The following is a 10,380-nucleotide window of genomic DNA, read 5'->3' as shown; positions in this document are numbered from 1 at the left end:
CCCACGATTGGCACAAGATGCTTCAAGTAAGTGTTTTCCAAGTCTTGTACGTACGTTGAAATTAAATTTTGTAATGCCATAAACCATAAATGTGCTCTTATGTGCGTAGTTCATACTACCTACTAGCATCGACCATTGTGCAAATAAGAGTTTGAAAAAATGTATTTATAAGATGGGCGAGCTTGTGAGGTATGTAAAACCCATGCTGAGATCACCCTTCATTATACCTTGCAAAATGAACGTGCATGAGGTATAACGTACTATTTATTTATTTTTCAGATATGTTAGTTCCAAAGCAATTGATCCAGCCACGTTGGATGATGCGCGTGTTATGGCAGTGGAGGTGGTTTGTTTGGTAGAGGAGACTTTTCCGCGAACCATTCTCACAAGTCAACTACATCTCATTGTGCATTTAGTGGACGAAATTGCTTTATGTGGTACTGTGCATGCACGCTGGATGTTCTTCCTAGAGCGCTTCATGAAGACCTTAAAAGACTTTGTGAGGCAAAGTGCAAGGCCTGAAGGAAGCATGGCCGAGGGTTGGTTGATACAAGAGTCTCTTGTATATATTTCAGAATTTCTTGGTCAGGTGGACAGCTCTTTGCCACGACTATGGAGCAATGAAGAGGACTTGAGGATGACCTCTATTGTGCCTCAAGGAAAAGGACAGAGTAAAGTAATTGACAGAACATTGATTGATGATCTCAATTTCACTTGTATCCTTAATAGTGATGTGATGAGCAGATGGGTTACAAGATATGAGGATGCAAAGACAAAAAGGCAAGCAGAAAGAGCTCTCTTTCGGAGGCAACATGGCTCTCGGAAGGCATACCCTAAGCATCTAGCAACACTTCCGAATGATATCCATGTTGATTGGTTGCATGAGGAAATGGAGAGAGCAGAGAGCGACAAGGGGCTGCATATCACGGCGGAAGAATGGGAGTATGCACGAGGATGCATGTCAAAGGTACATAGAACTAATGTTTTGCATTAGTTGTAAGTGATTTGCTTTTAATATTTATTCACATTGCTTACACAAATATTGCTTCTATTTTGGTCCAGTGCACTATGTTCAATGCTATATGGTGTGAAGGCAAGCATTTTCGAAGACAAAGAATTGATGAAAAGAGAAATACACAAGATTGCAGTGTCATTAGTAGCTTTGAGGGAGCTAATGGAAAAATGGATGATTATTGTGGCATAATCCAAGACATATTTAGGCTTGACTTTCGTCACTTCTTTGTGTATGTTTTGGATGTCAAATGGCAAATGAACGTGGTGGAAAAAGGGCCTGATGCAACGATAAAACGCCATGCAAGTGGATATGTAACTATTGACTTTACAAAGTTCTGGCGAACAAAGAAAGATAGGCTCGTATTGCCACAACAATGTGAGCAGGTATGCATTTTTTTACTAATGTGTTTCATGTATTTTTTTACTAATGTGTTTCATGTACATATATATCTAAGCTCGCGTACCCCTTGACTTTTGATATGCTAATTAATTACTGTACTGTGTGTATTTGAGTAGGTTATCTATCTACCAATGGCGCATGACATCAAATGGTGGTACGTCATCCCTATTGCACCACGTTCCAAAGTGATGTATAATACATTCACTGATATGGAGCATATGGAGGATGTAACAAGCCGCAATGAAGATGATGTCGAACATGCCATTGAAGATGTTGTGATCGATGATCAAGAAATAAGAGATGATCATGATAATGAGGATGAGCATGCCATTTCTCATGATCATGAGAATGACCCTACCATTGAGGATGATGGTGATGTTGATGAGGATGATCAGGACATCGATACCATTATCAATGGAGTACAGAATATCGATAGTGGAATAAATTTAATCGTAGCCTTACCAATTGATCAAATGGATATTGATGTTGATCGTTTGGCAAGGATGGATCTTATTGAAGATGAGATCGAACCCTAACCAATCCGTCACTGTATGTTCTAAATTGATGACATTTCTATCATCTCATATGCATGATTTATTTTTGAATATATTTCATTGTTGTAAATGCATGTAGTGGGATTGTGTAATGATGTATACTGTAATGTACTATGAGATGATTTAAGGAAAATAGTTTTTAATTTTGTAAAGGAATTCAGTTTTCCTTCAGTTTTTCTCTGCCATGCGTGTATTAATCCGTGTATAGTAGCGTGTATTTATCCGTGTATAATAGCGAGTATTAATCCGTGAATATTACCGTGTATAGATGCGTGTATTACTGCGTGTATATAAACGCATTTATACACGCGTTGATAAATGCAAACATACACGCGAACTTAAATGCTAAAATACACGCGCCCGATTCTATTCAAATACAGGCGCGACCATACACGCGTTCGTAATTTATCGCGTGTATAAAACGCGTGTATGGCAGCATTGTGTTGTAGTGCCACATACAATTTTGGAAAGCATGACTCTTTGTTGATATACCATTTTGACTATGAATGGCATGGGCTACATCCCTATGATGCCGAATGTGTGGGCCATTGCTTCCAACATCACATTGATACCGGATCCTGCATCTACAAGGCCTCTAGACACTATCTGACCCTTAAATACTACTGTCACTTTCAAAATTTCTTCATCAAAGTATGGAATAGATTTCAGTGATTCGTAATGCATTGCATTACTCGGATTACTACTAGACTAAACTTCCACTAAGTTCTCTAAGGAAATAATCCTTCTCAGGAGTTGTTACCTACAATTCGACACCAAATAGGGAAACTGATCCAGTGCAAATAAGAATGATGGATTTTGGATATTTTTCGTGTTTTTTTCAATATCTTGTTAATATGTATTCCCTTGGTTTCCCACCAAAAAATGGTACCCTTATAAGTAATATTTTATAACATGGAACTTAAAGAATTAAATCTATCTTGCAATACCATTAAGAGATTAAAACACTTAATCATTTTATTACATGGAACTTAAAGAAGTAAATCTATCTTGTAATACCAGTAAAGAGATTGAAAACCCTTATTCATATTAATTGAATTTGAAAAGCAACACATTTTTTTAATAAGTTTCTCACACGAATTTGACAACACATTGGATTATCATGTTTCAAAATGAAAAGATTTTTATTTTTATGAAATATTATTGATACATCATTGATAATAAGTACCCCCCATGAATTTGAAAAAACATAAGATTATGTTTAAAAATAAAAGGATTTTTGTATTTATTTGAAATATTGTTAATACATTAGTGATAATTCCACTATAGGAAAATTCTAAAGGATAATGTAGGCTTATGTCAAGATTGTTGATACATTAGTGATAATTTCACTATAGGATAATGCTATAAGGTAATGTAGGCTTGCATCAAAATTCAACCTTACTCTTGTGTGGGCTTAATCTTGTGTCAAATGAGTTCCATCTCTCCTCTATGTATAGGTTTCTAAGGGAGACACCGAGGGGTCCCTCAAATGTGAGAAAAACACCAGTATATGGGTGAAGTTAGGGAGATCATATGGTCAAGTATAGTGTCAAAATATAATGAAATAGTTATGTCTTTGAGGGTTTATGATGTTTAAAGAGGTAAAGTGTAAGATCCCTATCCCCACCGCGCAACAAATTCAGGGGTGCTAGCAGCGGAAGTAGCACTTCTTGCACGAGGTAGGGTCCCACACTCGGGGCCTCGCCCACGGATATCCGGACAAGAGACTAATCCATCGGTTCTTCCAAAACCAAACCCAGAAAAACTTCACTTGCCTGGCCCAGCACGAGCGATTCCTCCAATAAATTTTCCTCTAACGTAGTCAAAAGCCTTAACTAACTGAACTGATCTGACCAAACCTGTAAGTCCCATAGTTAGATGAGGAAAAAGATTGCACTTGGATCATAGAGATAAACGCTTTTTTCCTCATTGAGAGGCACAACCATTGATTCTTTTCCATAGAACAATTTTTGTCCGGGATTTACTTCATCTATCATACCATAACAAAATTGAGTCTCAATTTAGGGATCCATCAGTCCAGCTTAACCCCATCCAGTCCCATGGGTTAGCCAACCATCCAACCACTGTAGTGATGAGATCCAATTAAGAATTTGGTTAGGTTTTGTCTCGGGTACCAAGGAAAAGAGTTCCCAGGCCCCCTAGCTAGATATTCATGCAAAGTTAAAACTAGTCACACCACTTACACATCAAATATGAAATTGTCTTTTTCACAGAATGGGCTATCTTTAAAAACCAATCTTTAAATGAAACCATTGTGTCACTGATCATAATCCTCAAAATCTTCGAATGAATCCTTATTTCCAATCATTCCTTCATGGGTGTACCTATCGCATCATTGGCAACCAGAACGCTCACCACTTCTCCACTCAGGGGCCTTTTCGATAGTTCCTAGCTCATAGTAACCGGAAATATATTCACACATCAGAATGGAATCTCCATTGAAGATCAGCAAGATCAACCAACGGATCTATATAAAAGATCCATGGACTCATCCGTTGAGGACCAGCAAGGTCAATCAACCAGATCCATGCCCGAATTCCAAAAACAACTCTTACTCCTTGTTCCAATATCTTCCATGATGCACGCGTGGGTATCATCGGTGACCTAGAGCCCGAGCACCGTATGGTTAGCACCCTCTAGGATCCTTCGCAGGTGACCTAGCGCTTCACTCATAGGCTGCTTCTTCCTTGGTGCCTCATCCACCGTACCAAAAGCTCACCATTTTAATCAACCGAGGCTGTGGCACCTCGGTTGACCTTGCTACACGAGACGTCCTCCACTGACTCTCTATCAGCTGTTGCAACTATTAGATTAGGTCTCCATGACCTCATTCACAAGACGGTCAAATAGCTTCTCTAGCATTCTTAACATAAAATAGTCATTTAAAAACAGTTCAAAAATACAATTTCTATAATGAACTCTCGTCTTTCCACACTGCTCCACATCAACCCACATTATTTAATTCCACAACCATTTCATAAGGATTCCTATTCTTATTCAATCACATCATTTTTCATCTCATCACATCTTTCCTCAATTTATCCTAATCAGATCTCATCCACTCTCGTCTTTCCACACTGCTCCACATCAACCCACATTATTTAATTCCACAACCATTTCATAAGGATTCCTATTCTCATTCAATCACATCATTTTTCATCTCATCACATCTTTCCTCAATTTATCCTAATCAGATCTCATCCACTCCTATCTACCCATATCCACATCTCATCACACCACATTCATTCACATCTCATCCATTTAGAACACATCACATTCACTCACATCTCATCCATTCAGACCACATCACATTCACTCACATCACATCTCATTCATTTTACCTCACATCTCAGTCATTCACATCTATCCCGATTCACATCCCATCACATCAAATTCATTCATATCCATCACATTCACATTCATTCTCATCACCATTAAATCACATCACTTCTATCCACATCATATCTTATTCATACACATCTCATCTCATTCATCCTCCACATCCATCCAATCGTTCACATGTATGACTACTCGCATCTATCCATACATTCATATCTATCACTTCACATCCACATATATTCATGTCACATCTCATCTCTTTACATCGCATCACATTCTTTCACATACACATCTATATCCATTTTTTTCACATAGATCCATATCCATTCTTTCACATATTCATTCACATCCATTCTTCGCATACACATTTACATCCATTCTTTGCATACACATTCACATCCATTCCTCACATACACATTCACATCCTTTATCATCACATACATTCACTCACATATCATATCATTCATTTACATATTTTGATTCACATGACATCACATCTCATCCATTCATTCACATTTATCTGATTCGCATCACATCCCATCACATCTATTCATCTCATATTCTCATCACTTCTATTCACATCACATCTATCCAATCATCTATCTGATTCGCATTACATCTCATCACATCTATTCATCTCATATTCTCATCAATTCTATTCACATCACATCTATCCAATCATGTATTTGATTCGCATCACATCTCATCACATCTATTCATCTCATATTCTCATCACTTCTATTCACATCACATCTATCCAATAATTTGGTCAATATTCTGAATCAGAGTTTGGGTCTGGAAAGGTTCTTCCTAAACTATCTTTCTCGAAAGGTACTATTTCAATTTCTCTTTCTCTAAATTTTGTTCGACGAATATTTGCTTACAGATTTCTAAAACATGAATTTCTTAGAAGGAATAAAATAATCATTTATCTCGATCTCCGACTTCGATAGTTTAATTAAATTTTCTCATTGCCATCTTAGTGAATATGAAACGGTAGCATTTCTTCTCATAGAATATCTACTCATTCATTTTTTTAATTTTTACAAAAATTAAACAGAGAACTATGAGAACCCTTATTTAAATATAATCATTCTATATGCATCTATTTATGCATATAATCTAATTTTGATAAAAGTCACACTTTTATCATCATAAAAATCATTTATGATGAAAATCACTCTTTTAATATGAAAGAATTTCTTTTATGCATAAAATCATTTATGATGAAAATCACACTTTTAATTTAAAAAAATATCTTTTATGCATATGTTTATGCATAAAAATCATTTATGATGAAAATCATACTTTCAATATAAAAAATATATCTTTTATGCATATGTTTATGCATAAAAATCCATTATGATGAAAATCACACTTTTATAATGAAAATAAATTTCTTTTATTCATCCTCTTATGCATAAAAATTAATAATGATAAAAGAAACACTTTTATAATAAAAATAATCTTTTATGCATACTTTTATGCATGAAAATCAAATATGATAAAAGTAACACTTTTATAATAATAAAAAAATTCTTTTGTGCATCCTCTTATGCATAAAAATTAATAATGATAAAAGTAACACTTTTATAATAAAAATAATCTTTTATGCATACTTTTATGCATGAAAATCAAATATGATAAAAGTAACACTTTTATAATTAAAAAAATCTTTTATGCATACTTTTATGCATGAAAATCAAATATGATAAAAGTAACACTTTTATAATAATAAAAAATATACTTTTATGCATTATTTTAAGCATAAAAATCCATAATAAAGAAGGTAACACTTTCATAATAAAAAATTTATCAATAAGTATCTTTCATAGAATTTAATTCTATTGAAAATCATTCTTTTATAAAAATTAATCAATATGCATCTTTTTATGTACGAATGAAAAAGACACTTTTAGAATACTCTAACGATGGGGATTACTCTTTTTGATTAATAAAAGATGAATTTTAGTTCACAATTTTCTAAAAAATTTTGCCATAACCTCCTTTGTATGGCTGACCATTTTTCAATTTTTAACTTACTAAAATTAATTAGAAGTTTACCAAGAGTATTTAAAACATTCTAATGTAAACAATCAAAGAGAAACAATATGAAAAACTTGATTTTATTCATTAATCATTCATCTAGGATAAGAATGGTTGGATTTACTAAAGAAGAGAGGGGAATGCCTTTTTTCAATGAGGCATAACATCCATTCAATTTAGAGAAGACAAAAGTCATAAAAAACCATAAAATGAATAGAAAAGAGAAGAATCTCCAACTTACTAATGAATTTGAGATCTTTCCTTTGGCTTGATGGTTTGAGGGTTCTACTCTTGTTTGAAACAAGAGTGGCCACCAATCTTTTGGAAGAGGGAAGGTCAAAAACTAATGAATTATGAGTAAAATTCTGTTTTTGGCACTTGGGAGAGAGTAGTGCAAAACACTATTGAGTTTCAAAAAAGAGGAAGGCTTCTATTTAAAGGAAAAATTGAGCTTCTAACCAAGCTAACTGACTCTAGAATTTTCCAGATCAGTTTGGTCAATTTTTGACAATTTTAGGTCATTTTGGCCCATTTTAGGTCATTTTTGCTCACTTTTTGGATCTAATTGAAATAGGAGAGAGAAGAGATAGAGTTTAAAACTCATTCAAGCATGTGAAATAGGCACCTCCTTCATGAGGGGAATTTCCCCGTGCAGAGGTGTCAAAAATGCATCATTTTTTCTAAATATCTCCCTTTTTTAACTATTAACCTTGTCCTTAGTCAACTCTTTATCTTATGTAAGTATTTACTCATTTTGGGGGATTTTTCTTTTTTTCTTCTATTTATCTCCTCTCTACATTTGGATGAATCTTATTGGTCTATAGGAACCTTAATTTAAAATTTTGAAAAAATCTTCACCCCCAGGATAATGCCTCTTGAACAGATTACACTTAATTTCTAATGCATCTTTTGAAAATCTTTTTGAAATTCTGTTTCAAGGAAACTTATTTTAATAAGATGATATATTTTTCTATCCAAAAATATTTAAAAACTGAATTACCATTATCTAGAAGATTTTCTCTCTCTAGGCCAAAACTGGTAGAAACAAGATCTTTTATATTTCTGAAGAGGGATTTGATTACAGGGGAAGATGCTAGACATCTTGAGAGGCTAGGGAGGAATCTTATAATTTAAATTCTATGCATAGAAAGATGCATATTCAAAATAAATTTTTTAATATAAAAGTGTTACTTTCGTCAATATTGATTTTTATCCATAAAAGAAAATTTTTAATATAAAAATGTTACTTTCATCAATATTGATTTTTATGCATAAAAGAATTTTGAAAATATAAAAGTGTTACTTTCACCAATATTAATTTTTATGCATAAAATGATGCATAAAAGAATTTTTTTAATTATAAAAGTATTTCTTTCATCAAAATTGATTTTTTTCCATAAATAGAATCATAAAAGGATTTTCTTTTATATAAAAGTGTTATTTCTATAGAAGTTGGATTTTATGCATAAATAGATGCAAACAAAATTTTTATATCAAAATAAGAGTTCTCTTTAATCCTATGTTTAAATCCCATGAATATTGGTAAATGAATAAGTAAATACTCTATTCATGATTAGTTTTAAATTCAGTTAAGCAAAATACTCAATGATTGAAATTCAGTAAAGTAGTAATTCAAATATTACCCTTCGAGAAAGTTAGTTAAGGGACAACCTTTCTAGACTCAAACCCTGATTCACACTATGACCAAGACTCAATCTCCTTCGTGAGTTTCAAGAAAAGATGATTAATTTCACTTAAATCACCCAGCGAATCTGAAATCAAGTTAAGAACCTTGATTCTGATCTGAGGATCAAGGTTATAGAATTCAAGAAATTCTGTTGGAATTTTAGACCTATGATCTAGAACTATTGGGATACAGATTTAAGATATACCCATTGTATTGAAAATAAAATGAAAATTGAAAACTTGCATAGAAACCCTGTTTTCTTAAAGGACTGTCGTACACGCCAGAATGTTGCACGGAGCATTTGGTATATGTGTTTTTCTAAGGGAAGTTTGGTTGCAACAGCTGGCAACGACGGGGAGTGTTTAAACAACGGCTCACATGGCAAAAACCTACCCAAGTCTTGACCAGCCTTGGTATGGTGAAAAATGGTGTGCTTCCGGTGCAATGGGCGAGGGCCGACGAAGCGGTCGATGAGTGAAGTGACAAGACACCTAAGGAGGATCCTGGAGGATTCTGACTAGGCGATGCACAGCCTCACGGTGCTTAGGACACCCATGCGTATGTCGTGGAAGATATATATATGTATGATGATGAGAAAATTACTATAATTTGTTACTGGATCTCGTTGCTGACCTGCTAGTCTCAACAGAGAGTCGAGAGTGATACTGTTTTGTGAGAAACAAGGATTGAATGGAAATTTTGAGTTATGACATCTATAACCACCAACAATTGTTTGTCAATGGATTGTTTTAAAAGTTAAAGTTTAAAGAGGAGTTTGTGCGTATCTGTGTTCTAAAGAAAAAGTTAAGAAAGGCATTGAATTACGGGTGGGTGAGTACTTGTCTGGTTCTACTAATTCCAGTGGTTGGGCGGTGGCTAACCCATGGGCCGGATCAAGTTTTAGTAGAGTTTTAATAATAAAATTGATTAATAGGAATACGCTTAGAACTCGAGTAGTTAAATATATGCATGAAGACTTCTCTAATGAATAGATCAACGGCTGTGTCTGATTCAATTAGGGAAAAAACGTTGATTTCTTCAAGTAAAGTCTGTATTAGTTTTCCTTCTATCTGGTTTAATCAGATGAAGGTTAGTTTAGTATCTTGACCTCGTTAGAAAAATTTGTTAAGAAATTCAAAATGGTGGAATCGTCCCCGTTTTTTGAGCATGGGAAAATTTCCCGGTTTTGGTTTTCAGAATGACCACCAGCTTAGTCTCGTGTGCCCTGACATTTGAGGGCGAGGCCCTGAGTGGGAAACCCTGCCCCGTGCATGAGGGAGCTGCTTCCTCTACCAGCTATATCAAGAATCCGCGATGTG

The sequence above is a fragment of the Cibotium barometz genome, chromosome 2 (genome assembly GCF_041138505.1).
Source record: "Cibotium barometz isolate CiBa-2024 chromosome 2, ASM4113850v1, whole genome shotgun sequence".
NCBI classification, from domain to species: domain Eukaryota; kingdom Viridiplantae; phylum Streptophyta; class Polypodiopsida; order Cyatheales; family Cibotiaceae; genus Cibotium; species Cibotium barometz.
Note: the sequence above shows the minus strand (reverse complement) of the source record.